Source organism: Phyllobates terribilis, unplaced genomic scaffold (genome assembly GCF_046119375.1).
Source record: "Phyllobates terribilis strain yellow unplaced genomic scaffold, ASM4611937v1 Scaffold_1__5_contigs__length_1240528914, whole genome shotgun sequence".
Taxonomy (NCBI): domain Eukaryota; kingdom Metazoa; phylum Chordata; class Amphibia; order Anura; family Dendrobatidae; genus Phyllobates; species Phyllobates terribilis.
In genome coordinates this window covers 991,716,477-991,744,465 of record NW_027362761.1, presented here as the reverse complement: position 1 = coordinate 991,744,465, position 27,989 = coordinate 991,716,477, and positions in this window count along the sequence as shown.

Sequence of the window (27,989 nt, the reverse complement as noted above, 5' to 3'; positions counted from 1 at the left end):
GTGGACTTTTACAGATGCGGCAATACCAAATTTTTTATTTCATTTTTTTTATTTGCAGAAAGCTTCTGATGAGGGAGTGACTTCCGCACCAAAACTCCCAATAAAGCTGCATCAAATGGTGCGGATTTTGCTGCATGTTTTCTGCTGCAGAATTGCTGCTGGATTTTGTTGAATTACCTTAAATGGGTAGTGATAGGGTTAATGACCACATTCCTGCTGATCTAAGAGAAGGGGTTAATAAAAATGGTGGTGTGTAGCAGAGAAAGGGTTAATGTGCACAGCCACAGTGATGTATGATGGTGAGGGGTTAATGGGTATATATTGTTGTGGTCCTAGGGCAAGAAAATTTTAGCTACGCTCGCCCGGGGTACATACCCCAGCTGCCCACACCCCAAGTTACACCCCCCCATAACTCCTAGAATGCCCAGGCTGCTGTTATGTGATATTAGAGAAAATTACAGCCTGAAAATTATATTACAGGAAGGGAGGAGGTATAGGAGAACTACAATTCCCAGCATGTGGAGGCTGTGTGATAGTAATATTACAGGGAGGGTATGTACTAACTAGAACTACAACTGTCTCCCAGCATTGCCCAGGTTCAGACAGAGAGCACTAACCACATGATATGGTCTGTTTCACTTTCTTTCCCAGTCTCTGCACACAAGCTCCGCCCCCTCAGGTCATGTGACGGGGACATCATTCCACTCCTTCTCAACTCATCTCCACTCCACTGACCAATGTGACCATCTCCCGAGCTCCTGAGTTTACAAGCTGCACAGGCACTCAGTCATGTAGCTAGAAAGGCATCTCTGCTCTGAGTACTAGTAGCACACTAGGGGTGTACTTACTTCTTAGAGGAGATTTAAGCTAGAGTATAGTATGCGTGGTATGGCAGACGATTTGTGTGCAGTAATAAAAATTGCTTAAAAAAATCTGGATGAATAATATATGGCAACTCCCAGCATTAAGCTAGGAGTATTACAGTTAGGTCCATATATATTTGGACAGAGACAACATTTTTCTAATTTTGGTTCTAGACATTACCACAATGAATTTTAAACAAAACAATTCAGATGCAGTTGAAGTTCAGACTTTCAGCTTTCATTTGAGGGTATCCACATTAAAATTGGATGAAGGGTTTAGGAGTTTCAGCTCCTTAACATGTGCCACCCTGTTTTTAAAGGGACCAAAAGTAATTGGACAATTGACTCCAAGGCTACTTCATGGACAGGTGTGGGCAATCCCTTTGTTATGTCATTCTCAATTAAGCAGATAAAAGGCCTGAAGTTGATTTGAGGTGTGGTGCTTGCATTTGGAAGGTTTTGCTGTGAAGTAAACATGTGGTCAAAGGAGCTCTCCATGCAGGTGAAACAAGCCATCCTTGAGCTGCAAAAACAGAAAAAACCCATCTGAGAAATTGCTACAATATTAGGAGTGGCAAAATCTACAGTTTGGTACATCCTGAGAAAGAAAGAAAGCACTGGTGAACTCATCAATGCAAAAAGACCTGGGCACCCATGGAAGACAACAGTGGTGGATGATCGCAGAATAATCTCCATGGTGAAGAGAAACCCCTTCACAACAGCCAACCAAGTGAACAACACTCTCCAGGAGGTAGGCGTATCAATATCCAAATCTACCATAAAGAGAAGACTGCATGATAGTAAATACAGAGGGTTCACTGCACGGTGCAAGCCACTCATAAGCATCAAGAATAAAAAGGCTAGACTGGACTTTGCTAAAAAACATCTAAAAAAGCCAGCACAGTTCTGGAAGAACATTCTTTGGACAGAGGAAACCAAGATCAACCTCTACCAGAATGATGGAAAGAGAAAAGTATGGCGAAGGCGTGGTACAGCTCATGATCCAAAGCATACCACATCATCTGTAAAACACGGCGGAGGCAGTGTGATGGCTTGGGCATGCATGGCTGCCAGTGGCACTGGGTCACTAGTGTTTATTGATGATGTGACACAGGACAGATGCAGCCGAATGAATTCTGATGTATTCAGAGCCATACTGTGTGCTCAGATCCAGCCAAATGCAGCCAAACTGATTGGTTGTCATTTCATACTACAGATGGACAATGACCCAAAACATAAAGCCAAAGCAACCCAGGAGTTTATTAAAGCAAAGAAGTGGAATATTTTTGAATGGCCAAGTCAGTCACCTGATCTCAACCCAATTGAGCATGCATTTCACTTGTTAAAGACTAAACTTCAGACAGAAAGGCCCACAAACAAACAGCAACTGAAAACCACCGCAGTGAAGGCCTGGCAAAGTATCAAAAAGAGGAAACACAGCGTCTGGTGATGTCCATGAGTTCAAGACTTCAGGCAGTCATTGCCAACAAAGGGTTTTCAACCAAGTACTAGAAATGAACATTTTATTTACAATTATTTAATCTGTCCAATTACTTTTGGTCCCTTTAAAAACAGGGTGGCACATGTTAAGGAGCTGAAACTCCTAAACCCTTCATCCAATTTTAATGTGGATACCCTCAAATGAAAGCTGAAAGTCTGAACTTTAACTGCATCTGAATTGTTTTGTTTAAAATTCATTGTGGTAATGTCTAGAAACAAAATTAGAAAAATGTTGCCTCTGTCCAAATATATATGGACCTAACTGTAGTTAGTTGTGCTGTTGTCCCATTAGCCAAAGCAGGGAGCTGATTACTCCAGGTAGAGAGCACACACCCATACTGCCAGACTGGATGGAACTACCGATCCCAGCCACACTAGTCTCAGTGCCTGGACCGACCCTGCACCTCCCAGAGCTTCCGGTCCCAATATCTGCTCCATCAGAATGAATACAGTGGTGCTGGGTGACCGAAGTAGATGCCCAGGAGCAGGTCCTGGAGGAGATGTGTCAGCGGCAAGGGAAAAACTATTTTTCTCCTAAAAATGTGCTGTAATTGTGCAGAAGTAGCAAAACAACAACAAAAAGACCATACACAATAAGTATCTCCATGATTGTGCTGACCCATGGGAATAGAGCTAACTGGTTACTTATGCTGTACAATGAGTGGTGTACAATTAAAACATACACAAAAAAAATAAACAAAAAAATGTTGTTTTTTATCCCCCCAAAAAGTTAGCAAAGTTGCTCAAGAAGTTTTATATGCACAAAATAGCGGTATTCAAAGATGCAGTAATAATGAATCAATTTACAGTCATACAGAAGAGAATAATAAAAGTTATGGTGGTCTGAAAGCTGTAATGCAAAAATGAAAAACTTACATTAAAGTACTGTAGGTCCAGTAATGAAGGGTAAACATGCTGATAATGAAGAGGTTAACTGCTTCATCTGGATATTTAATATGATAGATGCTGAAAATATTTTATCAACCTTTTTTAACATGCAAACATTCAGTATTTATATATGATGCAATAACTTACATTATGGCAGTTGCTCGGGAACTCAGGGTGAAGCCTTTTAGGTATAGGCTGGTGTTCTTTGTAGCTATTAGTTAAAATAAACTTACCTTGGCGACACCATCGCTAATGTACTTATAGTACATGATGATGAAGTATCATAAAAGTTCCTTTTAACTTGCAGCAATCTATCAAAGCCGGTGGCATGGGAATCAGATTGTTTTCTTATATCTCATTTATCATTTTCGGAAATGCTGACAGTGCTTATGAAGCAAGCAGTATGTTTAGGCATTTATGGACAAAATAGGGCCAAGATTCAAGGTCAAGATGCCTACAAACAACTTGAGACTATGTGCAGAACTTCACATCTGACCATACAAACAGTAGATCTATGTGACTCACTGAGGATGTTTTCTATTGAACGTAGCAACATATAACATTATATACATTAACATATACATATAACATTATATATATATAATTTTGTATTTCTATACATGACTATTATATTGTGATAAAATGGATACTACAGTCATGCCCGAAAGTGTTTGCACCCTTGAAATTGTTCTAGAAAATGAAGTATTTTTCCCTGAAAATTACCGCAATTACACATGTTTATTTCCTTTCTGTGTATTGAAGGAACACAAAAAATAGAGACAAAAAGGCAAATTGGACATCATTTTTTTCACCCCAAAAATGAGCCTGACAAAATTGTTGCCACCCTCAACTTAATATTGTGCTGCACACCCTTTGGAATAAATGACTGCAATCAATCGTTTCCTATAACCATCAACAAGCTTCTTACACCTTTCAACTGGAATTTTGGACCATTCTTATTTTGCAAACTGCTCCAGGTCTCTCATATTTGAACGGTGCCTTCTCCCAACAGCAATTTTAAGATCTCTCCACAGGTGTTCAATGGGTTTTAGATCCAGACTTATTGCTGGCCACTTCAGAATTCTACAGCGCTTAGTTTCAATCCGTTTCTAGGTGCTTCTTGAAGTATGTTTGAATGATGTTAAAATAATGTGCTTTACAAAAAAGCTCTATCTTGTTCTCACCTGTCCATAAGACACTTTCCCAGAAGGAATTTGGCTTACTCACATACTTTTTATAACAGTGGAATCTAGCTTTTTTATGTCTCTGTGTCAGCAGTGGGGTCCTCCTGGGTCACCTGCCATAGTGTTTAATTTATTTCAATTGTCAACGGATAATTTGCATGGACACTAATGCACCTTGAGCCTGCAGGACAGCTTAAATTTCTTTGGGACTTGATTGGGGCTGCTTATCCACTATCTGCACTATCCTACATTGCAACCTTTCATTATTATTATTATTATTATTTATTATTATTTCATAATTTTTTCTCTGCCATCCACGCCCAGGGAAATTATCTACAATGCCATGGGTTGTAAACTTCTTGATTATGTTGCACACTGTGGACAAAGGAACATCAACATTTCTGGAGATGGACTTGTAACCTTGAGATTGTTGATATTTTTCAAGAATTTTGGTTCTCAAGTCTTCAGCAGTTCTCTTCTCCTCTCTCTGTTCTCCATGCTTAGTGTGGTACACTCAGACACACAATGCAAAGATTGAGTCAACTTCCCCTCTTTTTATCTGGTTTCAGGTATGATTCTTATATTGCCCACACCTGTCACTTGCCACAGGTGAGTTTGAACAGGCATCATATTCTTGAAACAAAGTTGTTCACCCACAAATTTGGAGAGATGCCAACAATTTTGTCTGACTCATTTTTGGAGTTTTGTGTGAAATTATGTCCAATTTGCCTTTTTTTCTCTGTTTTTTTCTGTTGTTCCAATACATACAAAGGAAATAAACATGTGCATAACAAAACATATGTAATTGCAATCATTTTCCAGTAGAAATATTTAATTTTCTGGAACAATTTCAAGGGTACCTACACTTTCAGACATGACTGTATAATATCTAAATGGACACTGTATTAAAACTGATTACAATTTCTCATGAGTTGTAAACACATTATAACACTGATTATTTAGATTGTGTGCCCCAATAGAAATACAGTGATGATAATGTCTGTAAAGTGCTGTGGATCATGGTCCACATTAGATATGAAAAGTCTTTGCACCTCTGTTAAAGTGCCAGGTTTTTGTAATGTAAAAAAAAATCATACCAAGAAGAATAATTCTAGAACTTTTTCCATCTTTAATGTCACCCATAATCTGTACAAATTAACTGAGAAACAAACTGAAATCATTTTAAGGGGGAAATCAAATAAAAAAACACAATAATATGATTGCGTAAGTGTGAACACCTTCTTATACTTGGGGATGTGGTTGTGTTCAGAATTAGCTAATCACACTTAAGCTGGTGTTAAATAGTTTATCAGTACACAACTGCCATAATTTACAGTGATTTAAATTAACCCCATTTAATGATTAGCTGTTCTAGTAGGATTTTCCAGGCATTTTCGTAAACTTCTTACAACACAGCAAAAGGATCTAATTGGTAATATTGTTTTCTGCTTGTTTTTGTGACATTGAGTCACTTCTCACGGACAAACCGTGAGGAGGGGAAGTCAAGGAGTCTGAGGTCAAATGCCAGGAGGGTACGTCAAAGGCAAAGAGATAAGACAAATGGATAGAGGCTAAGTCCAAGGTCAGGGACCTGAGGTCAGATTGCATCAAAGACAAAAAAAGGGTAATACGAACGAGTAGTAAAAAGGAAAATCCAAGGTCTGGCAACAAAGATCAGAACACAGAGAACAGAGCTAACACTCCACTGAGCACGGCTACAACTCTGGCAATGGTCTGACCATTGCCAGCTAGCTAAATAGCCAGGTAATCATCATATATGCATAACACCTGGAGGAAACCCCACAGGCCTGGCCAGATTGGACAGCTGTCATTCGCAATACTGACAGCCCAGCACTCTCTTGCCTCATATTGGACAGCTGGGCTGTCACTCACAATACTTGACAACCTAGCACGCCTTTGATTCCATAAGGCGGCTGAGCTGTCACTCACAGCATTTTTAGGACTTGGTGAGTGGTGGAATCATGACAGCTTCATCCGTAATGAGGTTGGAATCTTGAACCTAGAGCGATTAGATTCCCAGCAGCACCTATTTATCTGCATGCTGTTTAATAGCGTTATTCCTATTTTTGCACAGCCTTTGAAGGGGAGCATCCCTGAAAAATGCATGACTCCTCCATTAAAAACCTACTAACCTGATTTAGCGCCTATATTTTAACTGTTTGTTTGTTAACTGTGTATAATCTACAGTGGGGAAAATAAGTATTTGATACACTGCCGATTTTGCAAGTTTTCCCACCCACAAAGAATGGAGAGGTCTGTAATTTTTATAGTAGGTACACTTCAACTGTGAGAGACCGAATCAGAATCTAAAAATAAAACACAGAAATTCACATTGTATAATTTTTAAATAATTAAATTGCTTTTTATTGCATGAAATAAGTATTTGATCACCTACCAACCAGCAAGAATTCTGACTCTCACAGACCTGTTAGTTTTTCTTTAACAAGCCCTCCTACTCTGCATTCATTATGTGTATTAATTGCACCTGTTTGAACTCGTTACCTGTATAAAAGACACCTGTCCACACACTCAATCAATCACACTCCAACCTCTTCACCATGGCCAAGACTAAAGAGCTGTCTAAGGATACCAGGTACAAAATTGTAGAACTGCACAAGGCTGGGATGGGCTACAGGACAATAGACAAGCAGCTTGGTGAGAAGGAAACAACTGTTGGCACAATCATTAGAGAATGGAAGAAACACAAGATGACTGTCAGTCTTCCTCGATCTGGGGCTCCATGCAAGATCTCGTCTCATGGGGTAAGGATGATTCTGAGAAAGGTCAGAAATCAGCCCAGAACCACATAGGAGGACCGGGTCACTGACCTGAAGAGAGCTAGGACCACAGTCTCAAACATTACCGTTAGTAACACACTACGCCGTCATGGATTATAATCCTGCAGGACACGCAAGGTCCCCCTGCTCATGCCACCACATGTCCAGGCCCATTTGAAGTTCACCAATGACCATGTGGATGATCCTGACAAGGCATGGGAGAAGGTCATGTAGTGAGAAGAGATCTAAATAAACCCTTTTGGTATCAACTCCACTCGTCTTGTTTGGAGGAAGAAGGTTGAGTACAACCCCAAGAACACCATCCCAAATGTGAAGCATGGTGGTGGAAACAGCTTACTTTGGGGGTGCTTTTCTGCAAAGGGGATGGGATGACTGCACCGTAATGAAGGAGGGATGGATGGCCAACAACCTCCTTCCCTCAGTAGGAGCATTGAAGATGGGTCGTGGCTGGGTCTTCCAGTATGACAATGACCTGAAACAGGGCAACTAAGAAGTGGCTCTGTAAGAAGCATTTAAAGGTCCTGGAGTGGCCTAGCCAGTCTCCAGACCTGAACCCAATAGAAAATCTTTGGAGAAAGGTGAAACTCAATGTTGCCCAGCAACAGCCCCGAAACCTGAAAGATCTGGAGAAGAAATGTATGTACCTGTAGCTTCTCCATTTTTCGGGATCTGGGGCTTATTTTTTCCGCACTGAGCTGACGTTTTTATCGACACCATTTTATTTCATTTTATTGCAATGTTGTGGTGACCATAATTGAATAACATTGATTTGAGTGCGATCTATTTTTTTAATGGAAGGTACTTGGACCAAAAATATGGTCGCGTGAACAAGCTCTAATAGTGGATAACTTCCAAACTTGAAAACACTTTTTTAAAGGGGTTGTTCGTCTCACCGGATACTGATGACGTTATCTACACAATAGATCATCAATATGAGACTGGTGGGGGTCTGGACCCCATACCACCCAGCTCTCATTTGATCCATAGGTGGATGGATGTAAACATATTAACAGAGTGGCAATTTACAACTTCATTCAATATTTAGCGGCCAGTGATGGGTATTGCACAACAGCTCCTATTCCATTCAACCCCTCAATAAAAATATGTAAAGATAAGCAAGAAGTCTGTTTTTTTTCTTTTTCTAGAAACTCAGCCCTACTACATCAAACAAACTATGACTGCTCCATCAGGCAATCTCAGCTCTGCTGCATATATATTTTAGAATAAAGAGATTTACAGGGCCCTGGTACAGTGGTCACAGAACCAGAGCCCTCGAACATCCTTCTACCTCCGCTCCTCTATAGTTGTACATGACCAGACATTATTGTTATGTCGTGATGCAGGCAGTCTCACAAGCACAGACAGTACAGCAGCAAGCACTGCACACAACCATGGCAATAAAGCTTTTATCTGATCCCATTGCTGACATATTTCACTGTATACAGTTTACTATATACTTTGTAAGTAAGGGGAACAGATAAAAGCTTTACTATCAGGCTATGTTCACACACGTTGTGTTTTACTGTGTATTTTGCAGCAGATTTTTCTGCAAATTTTCAGCTGCGTCTAGCAGTAACAGCAAAGTCTATGAGAAACCGGGATTCTCTGTTCACACATGGTGCTTTTTGTTTTCTGCATATTTTCTGACTTGCATGCGCATTTGGAAAATAGAGCATCTCACTCCTTTCATCGTATTTGCTGCGTATTTTGCTGCTTTTTTTTCACCCATAGGAAGTAATGGGTGGTCAAAAATACGCAGCAAATACACTCATTTTTTACGCAGCTGTTTTCCTGCCAAAGAAAAGTTAGCAGATTTACAGCAGAAAAAAACACAACGTGTGTGAACATAACCTTATGGTTGTGCAGCGCTGGGTGCTGGTGACACTGATATGATCTCTCCTGATCAGCAGTAGGTGCTTGGACAGTGTCACAGGTAATAGGAAGACAGTAGATTGAGGATAGAGGGGTTTGGATGGGATTTTGAGTGGGTGTGATATGTGCCAGCTTACAGGCCAATGCAATGCATGATGGAACTTGTAGTAATAGAACACAGGAAGTCGGGGAAGAGGAAGTTATCTATGTGTGCCTCAGAGCTGCAGTCAGCAAACAGGAAAAGCATTATAAAAAGTAAATACTGCTAAAATAAGATTATAGATGTCATTAGAGGCACATAAGAGCAAAATTTATTGAAAACAAAAATCAGGGTAGTGAATAACCTCTTTAAACTCAAGTGCCCTCAGCTTTTTGCATAAAGAGCTCCACAATCCCGCTCTCTGCTCCGGAACAGCAGCTGTAACTACTGTGGACACTCACAAGCAGGGGCGTAATCATGGTGATCGCAAAGGTCATGGCCGGCCCTGGCCTGCAGAAAAGCAGCCGGTTCCCCTCAGTGAGAGAGAAGCTGCGCTGTTCCTGTACTCACAGTAGGAACAGCCGGGCAACGCTGGGCTCCTCTCCCTCCAACCTCTGCCTGTGACAATGTGCTGGGCCTGCCACATTACTGTTTCTGAAGAAGCACACTGTGCACATCTGCTAAAGATAGACCTGACTCCTGTGTCACTGCCTGCCTGTGAGAATATAGGAGCACAACAGAGAGAGATGCAGGTAGAAAATCACTGCGGTGACACTTTCCGAATGAACATGTGGACATAGCAGCCAGCAGTGGGGTTCTGGATCTTGAGGGGTGTATATACTAGAGTGAGAATGATGTCCGGGAGACAGGAATGCAGTGAGCAAAGGATAACTAATCAGGAGGACTCCAAACAATACTGCTGCTGCTGCACCTCTTAGTGAGAACTTAAGGGGCCAGTGTATGAGGGGAAAAGGAACTGCAGAGAATGATCCCTCCCTGCCAGCAGCACTGCTCAGAGCAGACAGTCTGAACAGTGTTAAGTGCCCATCAGCCTGAGAGATGATGGGAGTTGTCTTTGTAGCAATGTACTGGCTGCTGCTTCTTTCCCTCTTTGAATCCAGTTGAAGATCGTGCCTGTTGCAAGCTCTGAACGATTGTGCTCCTGAAGTTGTGTCTGACCTCTATCCTGTGTATCTGCGGAGGCTGCTAGGGTCACACTTCTTTACAAATACAAACAGTTGCCCAAAAGTGTCATAAATGCTTTTATTTATATCGCTGGCTATATCACTTCAGTATTTGATCAGTATTTTACCTCAGTATCTGTAAGCCAAAACCAGGAGTGGGTGATAAATACGGAAGTGGTGATGTGTTTCTATTATACTTTTCCTCTGATTGTTCCACTCCTGGGGTTGTCTTACAAATACTGAGGTAAAAAACTCACCAAATACTGAGTAAATTTCCACACAGATTTTATTACAGAAATTTTTGCAACTGAGCTGGTTCCTTTCATATAAATGGAGCAAGTACTCAATGTGTAAACATACCCTAAGGCCTCACTCACCCGTCTGTGTTTAAACAAGTACGTGAAAAAATGGCACTGGTGTCATCAGTATTTTGGATCAGTGTGTCATCAGTGTTTGGTCCGTGTGTCCGTTTTTACTATCAGTGTTTTTCACAGATGGATCAATAGATAAATTACAAAGCTTCTCCAGTCCTTTTCAATGTCAATCACGGAGAACACACAGACTGTACTGATGCCATCCGTGTGCTCTATCTGCTTTACACGGACCCATAGACTTGTATTGACCCTTTTCTGCCGGAAAAAAATGGACATTTGCATAGCACCATAGACTATAATGAGTATATGCTGTATCCATGAAAAAAACGGACACAACACATATGTGCCACACAAGCATCTGAGTGAGGCTTAGGGCTGTATTTCCACCATGAGTTTTTGACGCTGTGTATTTTTGCTGCGTCAAAAACACAGTATCTTACAGTTCCAACAAAAGTAGATGGGATATATAGAAATCTCATGTCCATAGTTCTTTTTGCTCAGCATAAAATGACCTGTGGTGCGTGTTTCACTTCCACAACATGTCAATTTCTTTTGCAGGTGTAGTGAGTTTTATGTAAAGATTTTCCCTACAGAATAGCATTTGATGCAGAAAATCTACATATATTTATTCAGGATGGGGGTGAGGGCCTGTTCCAAATCTTGCACCAAGACCCATCAGACTCTAGTTACGCCACTGCTCAAAAGCATAGTAAACTGTTTGTGCAGCCCTTAATGCAGAGATCCAAGAGCACTTCAGCCTCAGTGTAACTTGCTCCTACCACCTCTGCCTCTGTTTTCGGCTCATTTTTTGATCATTCTTCTGCTTGATGACTTTATCACTTTCCGTGCCTCCTGGTTCATACCCGGTTGCCTGATCTTTCTTGCCAGCCAGCTCCACAGGCCAGCAGCTACTGTGAGGACTAAAACTAGCATTCCTGTGTAAGTCCACAGGAGTTAAATGATGAAGGCCAGTGTTCCCCTGGGACCTGATAGTTGGAGTAGCTAGCACAAAGCCTGTCCTTAAAATCCTTATTTAGAGTTGTCAGGAAACCTTGGAAAGATCCACGTTAATCCACAGTTTTGTTGGAATCAACTATCTGATACAAATAGGGGGCTTTCAGACCCTCTCTTCACAGATGATGTCAGAGGATAATAGGATCAGAAAGTTTAATTTTACCCCCTCCAATTCTTCTGTTATTAATGAACATAGCCTGCCAACAAAGGTGTCTGGCAGCAGGTTACTCCTCTCTTCCCATTGAAAACATGAAATCATGACTGAGCTGAAAGTTCTTGTTTGTGGAGGAGTTGGGAGAGATAGCTGGGCAAACAAACATTTATCTGACAGGTTTTATTATCTGTATAGGTATGTAAGGAAGTGGAGGTGCTGCCACCCCCTCCACAAAGTTGTGATGGTGTTATATAATGCATTGCATTGCTTTAAATGTCATTTTCTGTATGTAACAATCTGAATGCACTGGGTTGTTTATAGACGGGGTTAATAGTTAGAACTAGCCCTCTATGAGACGAGTTACAGGGGCATACAGGATACAACTTCCTGTCCTAGTAGTGAGGCAGATAGGGTTTTAGATTGAGAGAAGTACATACCTTAGGTCTAACTTTCTGCAGATCTCCATGTAGATGGGTGTTTGTGTGTGAAAAGGGGAGACAACAAAATATCAGATAGTAAGTCTTAAGGAGCAATAAGAAATATTGACAAAGTGGATCCTAGGCAGGAAGCCTAAAGAAGACAGAAGGAAAGGATTGGATCCTAGGTGCAGGCCAGAGAGGCTATTGAAATGGTATGGAAATTTTACTCACCGATAGCAGAATGCCCACTTAAAGGGGATTGTATAAAAAGAATTTGATAAACAGGATTTTAGCAAACAATTGTCTACGCCTTAAAGTGAGCTACATGGTCGCCATATTGGGACACGAGTTCACCTACGGAGAGATGAAGGTGCAGTGGCACAGGATGAAGCCTGTGACCCTCACCAAATGGACACTGAAGGTACTAGTGAGGAAGCATACTGACCTACCCCAGATAGTGAGGCCTCACAGGTGAGTTTGGAACAGAGAATAGCTGTGCGGGGTCATAGCATTATACCTCAACCCATGCGGCCCTCACAGAGGAAAATGAAGCTTCACATAATGGTGTACTGTACTCTTGTGAAGTGTAAGGAAAGCAATGCAACATCATAAGTAACCGGAAACTTCTTATACCTGCATACTGCAAATGAAGCGTTTGTGAAGTGTTATGCCTTCTATCTGATGTACATAGTTCATGCCAAGTTATTGTTCAGTAAAGAAAAGTTAGTTTTTGGACTTTGGCCTCCCTCGCCTCATCTCTGTACTATCTGGTCCTAGCATGCCAAGTACAATGGCAGCATGCGGTCTGCAGAGGCATATTGCCAAGGTAACAGCAGCACACACCTAGTCAGGATCCCCATTTTCATTTAGTGTGACTGGGCATGTATGATGAGTACCTCGCCCATTAGTTCCACCCTGCACCATATTACAGGCTCCTATGTCGAGTGTCACAAACCTCTCCACGTACTAGATCTGCTTCACCTTCCTTTTAGCAGTGCAGGTCTTCCTTGTTGTTATTGCAAGGGTTAATCAGGTCTGTCTATCTCCTAGAGCTCTCCGTCCTGAATTGTCTCAGCTGTTCTGTGTTGGTCTCTCCTCTCAGGTATATATGCTCACCTCTTGCATTAGTGAATTGCTGGTGATAATTACAACTTCCTGGTTTGATGGTGAAGGAGAGTTCTGAATTAGCAGTCGGTTAGTGATGTTTACTGGAGATATGTGCTTGGATTTGGTGTTGCCTGTTTATCTTTGTCCTCTTTCCCATTTGGTTTGTCCTTCCTAATGTTCCCATGATTTCCACTCGGTTGTTTTGTGAGTGTGTTTTTATGATTGTCCCGGTCTGTTTCCCCTGTCTGTCAGGTTTGTGTTATCCTATACACTCCTGTCCGATACCTCCCTGGGTGGGGGAGGAAACAGATCAGCGTGCATATAGGGGCATAGCAAGGCATGAGACCCTAGCATCTCCACCATCAGGGGTAATTTGAGGAACAGGGATAGGCTAGGGTCCTCCTAGCTTGAGGGACAGGGAAGAACCCCATTGCCACAGGAAATCCTGCTACAGAATGGTAACATGGAGCACTTGTGGGAGCTGCACACCTCTAAACATCTTTTTTTTAGCTGTGTCATCAGCTACACAATGTTAGTGCAAATGACAAGCTCTCTTCACAGCAATGAATTTATCCTTAATGTTTAATAAAGTCATAAGCCCTTTAATACTAGTCAGCGAACCTCTTACAGAATACTGAGGTTGGTATGGAAAATAATATAGGATTATGGGTTTATTTTCTTCCATTTAGTTAACAGTAGTCACTGTACTACAGATTGCTGCCCTAGAGAGATTTACAGAATTACTATTGCATCAAGTTAAATTATTATTCTGTCTTCTCTGTATGAAAAAAGCAGGTTACTTATCTGTAAAGTTATTGTTATTATACCCTCTTAGTTACATACTTTTATCAGAGTCTTGCTGTGTCAATTTTTGTAGCAGCAGGGAATGCTCCATTTTGGAAAGTAAAATCAATTTCTTATGGTCTTCCTTTTAGGGAAACTGTTGTTCTAGTGAGGATACAACATGTGGCTTAAATGATACAATTTTAGAACTCATAAAGTAACTATTGTACTTAGATCTGAGTCATTATGTACGAGTCAAATACAACATCCAGATAACTGGAAACTATCAAATTGTTCTCTGTGATCTTTTTTGCTCTTAATATGTAAAGATTGGAGGAAAATTACTTTTTACGTTTTGTTAACTGATAACAAATTGTGTGAGGATTGGAGTACTAAAATCATATAACAATGTCACATTTCAGGACTTTTGATTTAGAGTACAAGGCTGTTCTGATAAAGCATAGCTGGTGATTGTAATGGAGGTAGAATTAAAGAAGACTATGGTTAGGTTCACACACATACAGTACTCTGGGTTCACACACATACACTACATCAGGGTTTTTGTCGCAATCCCTAAAGAACAGGATTATGATGAAATCCCTGACAGAGCCAGTCACTTCAATGAAGCCGATGGAGTCACTGTCTGGCCTATGTCTTGGCAGTATTTGTCTTCTTCAGACATGAAAAAGTGGTCTTTTACGTTTTATGTGCATGTCTGAAAAAGACGAATACTGCCAGGACAGAGGCCAGATAGTGACTCCTTCGACTTCATTGAAGTGACTGGCTTTGTTGAGGCTTTCTTGGGGTTTCAGTCAAAATCCTGTTTTTCGGGGATTCCAACAAAAATATGGACATACTGCTCAGTGAAGAGCACTCTATGTGTGAACCTAGCCTAAATTCTATAAGTATATTGAAAACTGAATAAGTAATAATATGGTATCAAATATCTAATTGTGAATCACATATTGTCAAGTAATTTCCCCAAAAGAAACATCCTGTTTGCATTGTGACATTTTCTTTCTTTACTCCTTAGATATATAAACATTAGATCATCATTTGCCAAACACTGATTTGAATGGGACCATCAAAACAACTTATATGTGAGTGGTTTCCCAACTCTTTCTTGACAGATGATGTTTTGGGAGAGAAGGATCAGGCATGTTGAATTACAACACCTAATCTTTTTTCTTCGACTGGAGATACAGTATGCTGCTGCCATTGGTGACTGTCGTACTGAACTGAACTTTTTTCATTGACAACATATGCGTGTTCATGGTGAATTGAGCATGTGTGTTTGGTGAAGACAAAGCTGCCAGGAAATAAAGCTGTCAGGAGAAAACCATTGCTGGCAACAGTCCCAAATTTCCTGTGAATATTGACATTTTTCAGGTAAAATCTTGGGTTTGGCCAAAAGGGTGTAGGGATTTAATATACACCTCGCCATAAAGTGAACAGTCTTTTTCAAGTTGGGGGTCTTCCCAGGCAGAACTAGGATGTGGGACTTAAAGAGTTTCTCCTGAGCTTTGAAATAATGACCTATCATAGGCATAGTCCATCAATATCAGACCGGTGGAGGCCAAACACCCGGTAACTCCACTTATCAGCTGCTATTAGCTCCGGCGCCATTGAACGGAGCTGCACTGCACATGTACTGTATAGTGGATAACAGGAGCTCCTATTGTGATCTGCAGTACTCGCCAGTCGCTTCTATACATTGAGCATAGCTGCACGTTCACTGTTTACATCTGGTCACTGCCGGAGCTAATAGCAGCTGATTGATGGAGGTTCTGGGTGTTTAGAAACTATGCTAAGGAGCAGCGGCTCATCAATGTCATATGACTATACAATTCCTTTTAAAGGGAATCTGTCACCCCCTGGGCGATATCAGACCTCTATTATGGACATACAGGGTATAGAAAAGTAAATCTATACTTACCTGTATGGCCCATAGCAGAGGTCTGATTGTAGAGAAATCTGGTTTTATAAAAATCTGTTTTCCCTGTGACGTGCCCTGCTCTGCCTCCCTTCTCGCGCTTGCGCAAAGCACTGCTCCCATGGAGCGCGCTTTGTTTCCCTCCGGCCCCGTTTGGCTGCGTACTGCCAGCGGAGCGGAAGTCTCAGTGAGTCACCGTTGCTTGCGCAATACAAGGCTGCAGTGCAGTACGCAGCCAAAGGGGCCGGTGGGAAACAAAGCGCGCTCCATGGGAGCGGCGCTCTGCGCATGCGCGAGAGTGGAGGCAGAGCAGGGCACGTCACAGGCCCTGTGACGTACAGGGGAGGCGGGGAATATGGTAATTTAGCACAGAGGCGGTGATTTAGGGGAATCGTAAGCAGATAGGAGGGGTTTGCTTGGCGTCCCCCGGACGCCAAGCCCCTGGAAAACAGACTTTATGAAAACAGATTTCTCTGCAATCAGACCTCTAGTGTGGGCCATATAGGTAAGTATAGATTTACTTTTCTATACCCTGTATGCCCATAGTAGAGGTCTGATATCACCCAGGGGGGTGACAGATTCCCTTTAATGTCCTTTTGCTGCCAACACTAAGGTTACTGTAGGTGTATGGGCACCTTTTACTTTCCTGTGATAATGGTTTATCAAAGGATGTTTAAGACACTGTTGGCTTTTCCTTCTTAAATACATAATTAACTAATATACCCTGTGGGCAAGCCGTAGTCAGTAGTCTTTTCTACAGTAAGGACAATAGTAATATGAATCAATCTGTCCTGCCTACCTAGTTCTGGAATACTGCGTAATGACTCCATTCTTTGACAGCTCTGAGGCATCTTCTTTTTTGGAATTATAGAGGGTTTCCTACCTGATTTTTTTAAAAGTTCACTTTTTAACAATAGGTAGTTTGCTGCAGATATGATGAGCTTGGAGAGGCAGCAGCCATATACTTAGCCAGCCGTGGCTACTAAATGAATGGGTGACCAGACAGTAGGCCATCTCATTGGGGAGTCAGACACTCTTTGCAGTGACTGCACATTCTGACTAACAGAGGGTCTATAGAAGAAGAATCTCCGCTATAGTAGTTTGCGTCTGAAAGATCTGCCCTTTCAATTAAGAGTAGTTTTTCATTTTTTATTTTTTTTTATTTTAGAAAATTAGGCCCGCCTACCTCTTTAAACAGTATGTTTTGATGGGCAATTGTGTACCATCTGACCTGTCAGATAACTGCATTGGGGCTTCATGTGGTTTTGAATAAATATAAAATGAGAACCAATAGGTAAATTCTCCAGAAAGATCTGGACCTCTTTTAAATTGAGCAGTGCCCCATTGAGATTTAACAAGATGGAAAATATTCATCTCACCCATGCATGGTTTCCCTGGTGCACGGCAGTGCAGCACTTCTATTTAATATACCACAAGAGATGATCATGAGCCTCCATGCAGGCTTTAATAAATATCATGAAGTATGGTGTAAAATGGATGGATTTTAATGATATTTAACAAAGCCTGAAGAATTTTGGAATTTTTTTAAAATCAGATTTACATTTCATTTAAGACAGAATTGGCTGCAAAATGTCAGGTAATTTACGATACAATAAATTTGGAAGATTCTTTTTTAAAAGAATGGTCTGCTGTTTGCTCATTATTTTGTAGAAATGCTGGAGAATCCACCCTTCGCAATGTAGAGTAAGGTCTGTTGTAAATTTGCAAAACCCATACATCAGGAGTTGTGGAATGCTTAAAGTGCAGTGATAGCTGTACGTGAGGATTAGAGCTATTTCTGCTGCTCCATAGACTTTACTAGAACCTATAACTGACATTACAGTGAGTTCGCCAATTTGTACTATTTTAGAGAATAAATTATGACTGTAGGGGGAAAGGATGAAGTAGATCTAAACATAAAAAGAAGCATTTTTGTCTAATAAAATATATCACAAAGTTTCTTAGATTTACTTGTACTATTATTGATTTATCAATTTTTTTTTTTCTTTTCGAAAAAACAGTGACCATTTAATGGGGTGACTGTCCAAGTGTACAGTTTTTGTGCTGTTCTCAATGCCAGAGCAGAGTTGGAAATCAGTAGTAACCAGAGCATTGGCATTATGGGGCCAATTCATCAAGACTGGCATAGCGCATGCATGTGCTACAACAGTCTTATTGGTCTAAAAGTCACTAATTTTATGCTCTGCCTCCCCCATCTATTTCGAGACCTGAGTCACTAGCGTTAGGGACTATCCTGATTGGGTACACCTTGTCATGGTTGGATGGCTGGTATGCTTTTTTGATCAAAATGGTGTCATCTAAGTACTGTATGATTTTACATGTATTGCTACTCCTTATTTACTTACTGCAGCATATTCATTGTTTTTATTCTAGGTTTTGCCTGATAATGAACGCAGTGTGAATATGCATCTACACATTACAATTTTACTAACAGTAATGCTGGCCCATGATTTTAGTTTAGCTTTAGTTTCTTGTACTTGGTAGTTATAGGGGCTTGGCCTCCCCTTTTTGGCTGTGCACTTTGTCTATTTAGCTTATCACAGGCAGGTGCCAAACACAGATCTAGGTCTTGCTCCACCCCTGTCTATTTTGAGGCCTGCTGGTATAACACAAGGTGAGTCACTGGAATTGGGGACCATCCTGATTGGGTACACCTTGTCAATTTGGGATGGCTTTTCCGCTCTTTTAGATCAAAATAGTGTCAACTAGGTACCCTATGAATTTTACATGCATTATTACTAATTACTAAAAGAAATTCTGTCCCATGGTTTTGGTTTAGCTTTTGCTTTCCTCATAAGTAATAAACATTATTTTCCTTAGGACAGTTTCACACATTTAATTTTCATGGTCTGAGTATGGGCTGCATATTTCCTGATCTGAACTCAACAGTCTCATAAGTGCACATGAGGCTCTTACGTTCAGTAGACCTGAAGCCAGCCCAGAAGTTGTGATCTGTAGTCGACCGTGAAAGTTTGATTTTATTAGATTACCTATTTATTGTGCTATAATTTAATTAATATTTAAATAAATACATACAGTCAACTATAGGTTACACTTTGTAACCATTAAGTACATACTCACACAATGGGCACATCTGCAGTACACGTGTGCACTATCCAAACTGTCAAAAAGGGTTTTTATTTTAAGCATAAATCATGATAATACCAAAAAATATTTAGGTATAAACAGATTTCATTTAGCATACTCAGGAGAAATAGCACAATGTATTGAAGAGCGCGCCACCATAATTCTCTTTATTTTAATTTACGGTTTTATTTGCTGTTTCTCCCACAGATTGCCACAAGGTGGCAGTATGTCCCTATTTGATGTCTCACGCTGCTGATTATACATAGATTGCATTAAACATTTCAGATTAAAACAAATAAGAAATAGAAAATGGTCAACCTTTTCAAAACATATCACTTAAATTATTTCTTAGGTGGAATACGCTTCTGCTGCATATGCAAAGAATTTATGCAGCCTTGAAGATTATGCAAAAACAGTTGGAAAGAGCAAAACCTGAAGCTTTATATATTGCCTGGAAAAGTCACATTAGCTCATCTCACAGTTTTAGCAAAATATATCTGTCTGTAACTTTTAAGCAGCCGATAACCTCATTTGCTGTTTTTATCATAATGCATAATCTACACCAAAATGTCAATTTTTATTAAATACGCCTGAGAATAAGGCTCCTTACAAAAAGAGATTATAATCAAAATCTCTCTTTTATTGAGTATAACTCCTCTGCATTTTTAATTTTCAGTTAATATATAACTCATATCATGTAAGAACAATAAATAATGTAGAAATCTTTTTTTTTAATACATAGTAAACTCATTCTCATAAGTCCTTTATCTTTTTATGAAAGCATTTATACCAGAAATCATCACGCTACCAATAAACATAGTTCGCTAAGTTGTACTTGTCTGAGAAAAGTTCTGCTCAATTGTTTCCCAGTTATTTCCATTTGTGAGAAACCTAGAGACACTCACTGTGGATGCTAATGAAGGTTTTTTTCTAGCATTCTGAATCTGAAACTTTACTTGTTAGTCAGCCGGCCTATATAACAATCATTGTACTAGCCCATCGGAGGACCAGAGCATACTCCGGTGGGCCTCAAGCACTGACACTACTGCTGCATTTTCTCATCTAGTCACAGGAATGGTAAGCTTTACTTGCCTGCGCTGCCCCGATCATCTGCCTGCTCACTACTGTGGTGTCGCTGGTATTACTCCTAACACTGTATGGCTGGGCTGCTGCAGCCAATCATTGTTAGGGTTGCTTTTACTACTTTCCATCCTTAGCAGGAACGTATCATGTTGGAGAGAGTCCACGCTGTTAGTGCTCAAGTGACTCTTCATAGTAGCTTCTCTTTGTTCTCCTTTGTTTTTTGTTTTCACAACACCTTAGTCCCCAGGTGCAGTTTTGTTTTCAAAATGCAAGAAGAGCTTTACTCATCCTCCCCAGGTCTAGTGCTCAGCTCCTAGGGGTGTTATTGTCCCTGCTCTGCCCTATGTCACATTGATTTCGTTTGACACATGGTAAGGTCTTAATACTAGTGACGGGTTAGGACCATCCCAATAGGAACACCTTGTCATGCTGGGATGGCCTTTGTGCTTTTTTTTGTTAAATCAAAATAGCATTTACTAAGTACTATTACCATTTACTTGCTTTAGGGTGTATGCTCATATTTTTTCCCTTGAGTTTTGTCTGTGAAATGGCCACAGTGTGAACATGCTCTTACACTTTGCATATATACCAGCTTAGTCATTTCTTTGGTTTTACTGTAATCTCTTGCACTTTGTACAAAGTCCCCTTTCTGAGCTTTTGAGTATTCCATCTGTATAGCTTCCCATGGATGAATGTCACAGTTGGGGCCCTGTCCGTCCTGCTCTGCCCTTATTCACATTGATGTTTGTTTGACACATGGTAAGGTTTTAATACTAGAGACAGGTTAGGACCGTCCCGATGGGTACACCTTGTCATAGGATGGCTTTTATGCTTTTCTTGATCAAAATAGCTTTTACTAAGTACCCTGTAATTTACATGTGCTATTATCATTTACTTATTTGCTTGCTGTAGGATATATGCTGTTAGCTTTTTGGTTTCTTTCTTTGTTTCTTGTCCAAATCAATTTAGGAACAAATAAAGCCAGACATGTCTCTCAAAGCAAGGATCACCAAGCTACGATTTGCTTAGCTTGGACACATCATACGAAGAGAGCAACCACTGGAGAAGGACATCATGGTTCGGAAGAATAGAAGGAAGAAGAGGAAGAACAGAAACCCGATCGCTTGATATTATCAAGATAACAGCAAAGAAAATCCTGATGGACCTATCTTGACTTGCACAAGATCAATCTTCCTACAGAGCGTTCATCCTTGGTAATTGTGCCCTACCCAGCCTTAAAAATACCAGCCCGCAGCTGCCCCAGAATTGGCGCATTCATTATTTGCTCCAATTCTGGCGCTTTACTCTGCCATCCCACCGGGGCAAACGGGAAGAGCAATCAGAGTAATATTTTTTTGGGTTGATGTCAGCTGGTATCAAGCTCAGAGGTTAGTAATGGAGAGGTGTCTGTCAGACACCCCCATTACTAACCCAGTAATAAAAAAAAAAACACACACAGAAAAAAATACTTTATTTGAAAATACACTCTGACACATTTTGCCTCTTTCACCAATTTATTAAAAAAATGTTGACACGCAGGTCCTCCGAAGTAATCCACTTTCCTCAATGTCTTGGGCGAATATGAATAGTAGTAAAGTAAGTCACTACCCGGCGCCGGTGAATAGCGGTCACTTTAATGCTATTCACATTCACTAGAGACAAATAAAGTAATTTTTTCTGTTTGTGTGTTTTATTTTTTTATTACCGGTTTAAAAATGAGGATGTCTTATAGACACCTCTCAATTACGAACCCCTGGAGTTTTGACAAATCACAGCTGTCATCAACTTAAAATATCATTACTCCGATTGCTACCAACCCAGAGCAATCAGGAACAGCAGGGCAAAGCACCAGGATTGATGCATCTACACTGTGTGCAGAATTATTAGGCAAGTTGTATTATAGAGGATTATTTTTATTATTGATCAACAACTATGTTCTCAATCAACCGAAAAGACTCATAAATATCCAAGCTTAATATTTTTGGAAGTTGGAATGTTTTTTTTTTAGATTTGACTATCTAAGGAGAATATCTGTTTGTGCAAGTAACTATTACTGTGCAGAATTATTAGGCAACTTAATAAAAACCAAATATAATCCCATCTCACTTGTTTATTTTCACCAGGTAAACCAATATCAGTGCACAAAATTTAGAAATAAACATTTCTGACATGCAAAAACAAAAACCAAAAAAATTAGTGATCAATAAAGCCACCTTTCTTTATGATGACACTCAACAGCCTTCCATCCATAGATTCTGTCAGTTGCTTGATCTGTTTTCGATCAACATTGCGTGCAGCAGCCACCACAACCTCCCAGACACTGCTCCGAGAGGTGTACTGTTTTCCCTCCCTGTAGATCTCACATTTTATGATGGACCACAGGTTCTCTATGGGGTTCAGATCAGGTGAACAAGGGGGCCATCTCATTATTTTTTCTTCTTTTAGACCTTTACTGGCCAGCCACGCTGTGGAGTAGTTGGATGCATGTGATGGAGCATTGTCCTGCATGAAAATCATGTTTTTCTTGAACGATACTGACTCCTTCCTGTACCACTGCTTGAAGAAGTTGTCTTCCAGAAACTCGCAGTAGGTCTGGGAGTTGAGCTTCACTCCATCCTCAACCCGAAAAGGTCCCACAAGTTCATCTTTGATGATACCAGTGTAACATACCTGGCGGCGTCCTTGCATAGTGGTCCATCTCCCACTGTGCAAGAGCGCGCACTTGATCTCCTGTCCAGAATGTCTCTCTGGCTTCCCTCCTTGCTGTCTGTTTGTCTGTTTTGGCTGCATAGGGCGACGCCCGCTGAACTTCCTGTTTCTTGTACCTGCTGCGGACATGCCCCTGTTGCACCTTCAGCCTATTGCTGTCCATCTTTGGGTATTTATACCACCTTCTTCCTCAAGATGGCGCCTGAGCATTGTTTCTTGTCAGTTGGCTTTTTGTCTCTGACATGCCAGGTCCTATCCTGTTTTCCTGCCTGTTTTCCAGTTCTGTGTCTGAACTGTGGTCTGTTCTTGTGAACACGCTTCTTGCCTGTTCTTTCGCCTTCTAGGGGCCGTATTCCTAGATCTGCCTGTCTCTGCCTTGCGGTATCTTTTCCCGTCTGAACAGAGTCCTGTTTGTGTCCCTGCCTTGCGGTATCTGTTCCCGTCTGAACATAGTCCTGTTTGTGTTCCTGCCTTGCGGTATCTGTTCCCGTCTGAACAGAGTCCTGTTTGTGTTCCTGCCTTGCTGTCTCTGTTCCCGTTCCTCTGTTCCCTGTTGTCTGTGCCTCGTTTCTACTTTAACCTTGTCTCCCTTTTCCCTCTATGTCTGTTTTCTGCGTCTTTCTGCAGAGTCTGAACCCGCTCCTAAATTCCTTCTCGTCGTCTCTGTACCTCTGTTGTGAATTTAGTGTACGCTCGCTACTTCTATGTAAGTACTGTGCGTGCTTCTGGTTCTGCCTTTCCTTCTCCGTCTGTTCTTTGTGAACAGAGTCCTATCCCCTTGCCTTGTTTACCGCTCTGCGGTGTCCGCTCTGCTCCTGCTTAGCTTGCCGCTCTTGCGGTTTCTGCTCTGCTCCTGCCTTGTTTACCGCTCTGCGGTGTCCGCTCTGCTCCTGCTTAGCTTGCCGCTCTTGCGGTTTCTGCTCTGCTCCTGCCTTGTTTACCGCTCTGCGGTGTCCGCTCTGCTCCAGCTTAGCTTGCCGCTCTTGCGGTTTCTGCTCTGCTCCTGCCTTGTTTACCGCTCTGCGGTGTCCACTCTGCTCCTGCTTAGCTTACCGCTCTTGCGGTTTCTGCTCTGCTCCTGCCTTGTTTACCGCTCTGCGGTGTCCGCTCTGCTCCTGCCTTGCTTGCCGCTCCTGCGGTTTCTGCTCTGCTCTTATCTTGCTTACTGCTTCTGCGGTTTCCGCCCTGCCCTGCTTCTGCCCGCTGCTCCGGCAGTCCTGTCCTGCCCTGCTTGTGCTCGCTGCTCCTGCAGCCCCGTCCTGCTCTGTTCTTGCCCATCGCTTCGGGCGTTCCCTCTCTGCTGTGGTTGTCTACCGCATCTGCGGTTCTGTGACCCAGTCTGTACTGGGTCTTAACCTCTCTGTGCTCCAGCCCGTCCTTTCGGCCAGTACCTCCCTGCCTGCATACTCGCCTGTATCCACCCATCTGCATACCTGCCGTGTTTGCTTACATCCACCAGTCTGTGCCAGCCTAACCTGCCTGTTCCAGTAATCCCAGTGTGGGTCAACCCCCGTGTCCGGAGTTTGACCTGGAGTAGCACCTGGTCCCTCTGCCCGGTTTCTCCCTGGTGCACTGGCGTCGTATGCCGTCGTGCCACCTTGGTCGGATCGGCCAGATACTTAGTCACGCCCCTCCAGGCACTCTCCCGTCCATGGTCCAGTGGAACCACAACACCCGCACACGCCAGTCAGTCCGGGCGTGTGCATAACAGCATGCTCAGGCCATGGTTCCCGTTGAGCCCCACGGCCTTCGCTCTCTGAGAAGTTTTCCAGCGAATACATGCATTAAAATAAATAAATTAATTTTTTTTTTTCCCTTTAGCTGAGTTCCAGGCGAATTACGCACCCGTCCAGATGGATCTATCTGCTCTCGTTCCTGCGGATCCGCTACGTTATTATGGGGATCCAAGACAAAGTCGTGCATTTGTGGAGCAATGCATGCTACACTTCAAGTTCTACCCTCTATGTTTTCCCACCGATCGGGTTAAGGTGGCATTCATTATGTCTTACCTGGCGGGTGATGCCTTGGAATGGATCAACCCCCTATATGAAACACAGGATCCGATCCTCCTGGACCTAATGGCCTTCCTGGTGGCCTTTCTAATGGTCTTTGATGATCCTAACCCGGAGGCTCCTGCTGAAGCTTCACTTCCTAATATCCCGGAGCAGCCCCAATGGGTAATGTGTGTGGGTAGCGCAATAGTCCTCCAGCCCAATGAGACTACTGCCCACCCAGAATCCTCACAGGGTGACTACGCTTTCCGGAATACTTCTCCCAACCTCAAGAGGCAGTCCAGACGTGCTAGACGTAGAGGCAAGCCGTCACGCCAGGGTCTGTCCTCCCTGAGACCTCCTGACCCCAACCTTGAAGTCCCTACTGAAGCTTCATCTCCCTGTATCCCGGAGAAGCCCCAACGGGTAATGTGCTTGGGTAGTGCACCAGTTCTCCTGCCCGAAGAGACTTCTGCCCATCCAGACTCCACACAGGAGAACTTCCTGCACCCGGCATCAGATGCTTCACCCACTTTAACCGGTGTGCATGTCCAAGGATGCTCCAAAGCTGTGGTTACCTCAGAGTCTGTGCACCTCTACTACCTGGCGGAGGACCCCCTGTTGCCTCCTGAATCCTCCGGGATACCACTCGATGACAAATGGAGAGAGACTTCTCTACACCTGGTACTTGATACTTTGTCCGCTTCGTCCTGTGAGCCTGACAATGGGTACCCCAAAGTGGTAGTTACCCCCGAGTCTCTACACCCCTCCGACCAGGCGGAGGACCTCCAGTTGTCTCCTGAACCCTTCGGGGTGCTACCTGGTAGCGAAAGGACAGAGACTTTCCTATACTCTGTACCTGATACCTCGCTCGCTTCGTCCAGTGAGTCCAACCTAGTGTACTCCAAAGCAGAGGTTACTCCCGAGTCTCTACACCCCTCCGACCAGGCAGAGGACCTCCACTTGTCTCCAGAACCCTTCGGGGTGCCACCTGGTGGTGAATGGACAGAGACTTTCCTATATCCTGGATCTGATACCTCGCTTGCTTCGTCCAGTGAGTCCGACCTAGTGTACTCTGAAGCAGAGGTTACCCGTGAGTCTCTACACCCTTCTGACCAGGCGGAGGACCGCCAGTTGTCTCCAGAACCCTTCGGGGTGCCACCTGGTGGTGAATGGACAGAGACTTTCCTATACTCGGTACCCGATACCTCGCCTGCTTCGTCCAGTGAGTCCGACCTAGTGTACTCTGAAGCAGATGTTTTCTCTGAGCCTCGGCACTCTTCTGACCTGGCGGAGGACCTCCAGTTGTTTCCTGAATCCTCCGGGGTACCACCAGATAACAAAGACAGTGACTTTTCCTCATTATGTACCTGATAACCCGTCTATTTCTTCCTGTGAGCTTGACAAGATGTACCTCGAAGCAGAGATTACCCCCAAGTCTCTGTCCCCCTCCAACCCGGTGGAGGACTTCCAGTTGTCTCCTGTACCCTCTGGGGTGCCACCTGAAAATATGTGGAGAGAGACTTCCTTGTGTGCTGTTCCTGGTACTCCACCCGTTTCGTCTGTTGCTAAGGGTGGCTGGATGGGAGGTAGCATCCTAGCTACTCAGAGGAGACCAGTTTTTCCGGTGGACAGTGGAAGTGATCTCTTCGAAGTGAAGAATTGGCCCTCGAATTCCCTGCGGAAGATTCTGGCTGGCCTGAAGAAGAGGGGGCGTAAGGGGGGCGGTACTGTAACATACCTGGCGGCGTCCTTGCATAGTGGTCCATCTCCCACTGTGCAAGAGCGCGCACTTGATCTCCTGTCCAGAATGTCTCTCTGGCTTCCCTCCTTGCTGTCTGTTTGTCTATTTTGGCTGCATAGGGCGACGCCCGCTGAACTTCCTGTTTCTTGTACCTGCTGCGGACATGCCCCTGTTGCACCTTCAGCCTATTGCTGTCCATCTTTGGGTATTTATACCACCTTCTTTCTCAAGATGGCGCCTGAGCATTGTTTCTTGTCAGTTGGCTTTTTGTCTCTGACATGCCAGGTCCTATCCTGTTTTCCTGCCTGTTTTCCAGTTCTGTGTCTGAACTGTGGTCTGTTCTTGTGAACACGCTTCTTGCCTGTTCTTTTGCCTTCTAGGGGCCGTATTCCTAGATCTGCCTGTCTCTGCTTTGCGGTATCTGTTCCCGTCTGAACAGAGTCCTGTTTGTGTCCCTGCCTTGCGGTATCTGTTCCCGTCTGAACAGAGTCCTGTTTGTGTTCCTGCCTTGCGGTATCTGTTCCCGTCTGAACAGAGTCCTGTTTGTGTTCCTGCCTTGCTGTCTCTGTTCCCGTTCCTCTGTTCCCTGTTGTCTGTGCCTCGTTTCTACTTTAACCTTGTCTCCCTTTTCCCTCTATGTCTGTTTTCTGCGTCTTTCTGCAGAGTCTGAACCCGCTCCTAAATTCCTTCTCGTCGTCTCTGTACCTCTGTTGTGAATTTAGTGTACGCTCGCTACTTCTATGTAAGTACTGTGCGTGCTTCTGGTTCTGCCTTTCCTTCTCCGTCTGTTCTTTGTGAACAGAGTCCTATCCCCTTGCCTTGTTTACCGCTCTGCGGTGTCCGCTCTGCTCCTGCTTAGCTTGCCGCTCTTGCGGTTTCTGCTCTGCTCCTGCCTTGTTTACCGCTCTGCGGTGTCCGCTCTGCTCCTGCTTAGCTTGCCGCTCTTGCGGTTTCTGCTCTGCTCCTGCCTTGTTTACCGCTCTGCGGTGTCCGCTCTGCTCCAGCTTAGCTTGCCGCTCTTGCGGTTTCTGCTCTGCTCCTGCCTTGTTTACCGCTCTGCGGTGTCCACTCTGCTCCTGCTTAGCTTACCGCTCTTGCGGTTTCTGCTCTGCTCCTGCCTTGTTTACCGCTCTGCGGTGTCCGCTCTGCTCCTGCCTTGCTTGCCGCTCCTGCGGTTTCTGCTCTGCTCTTATCTTGCTTACTGCTTCTGCGGTTTCCGCCCTGCCCTGCTTCTGCCCGCTGCTCCGGCAGTCCTGTCCTGCCCTGCTTGTGCTCGCTGC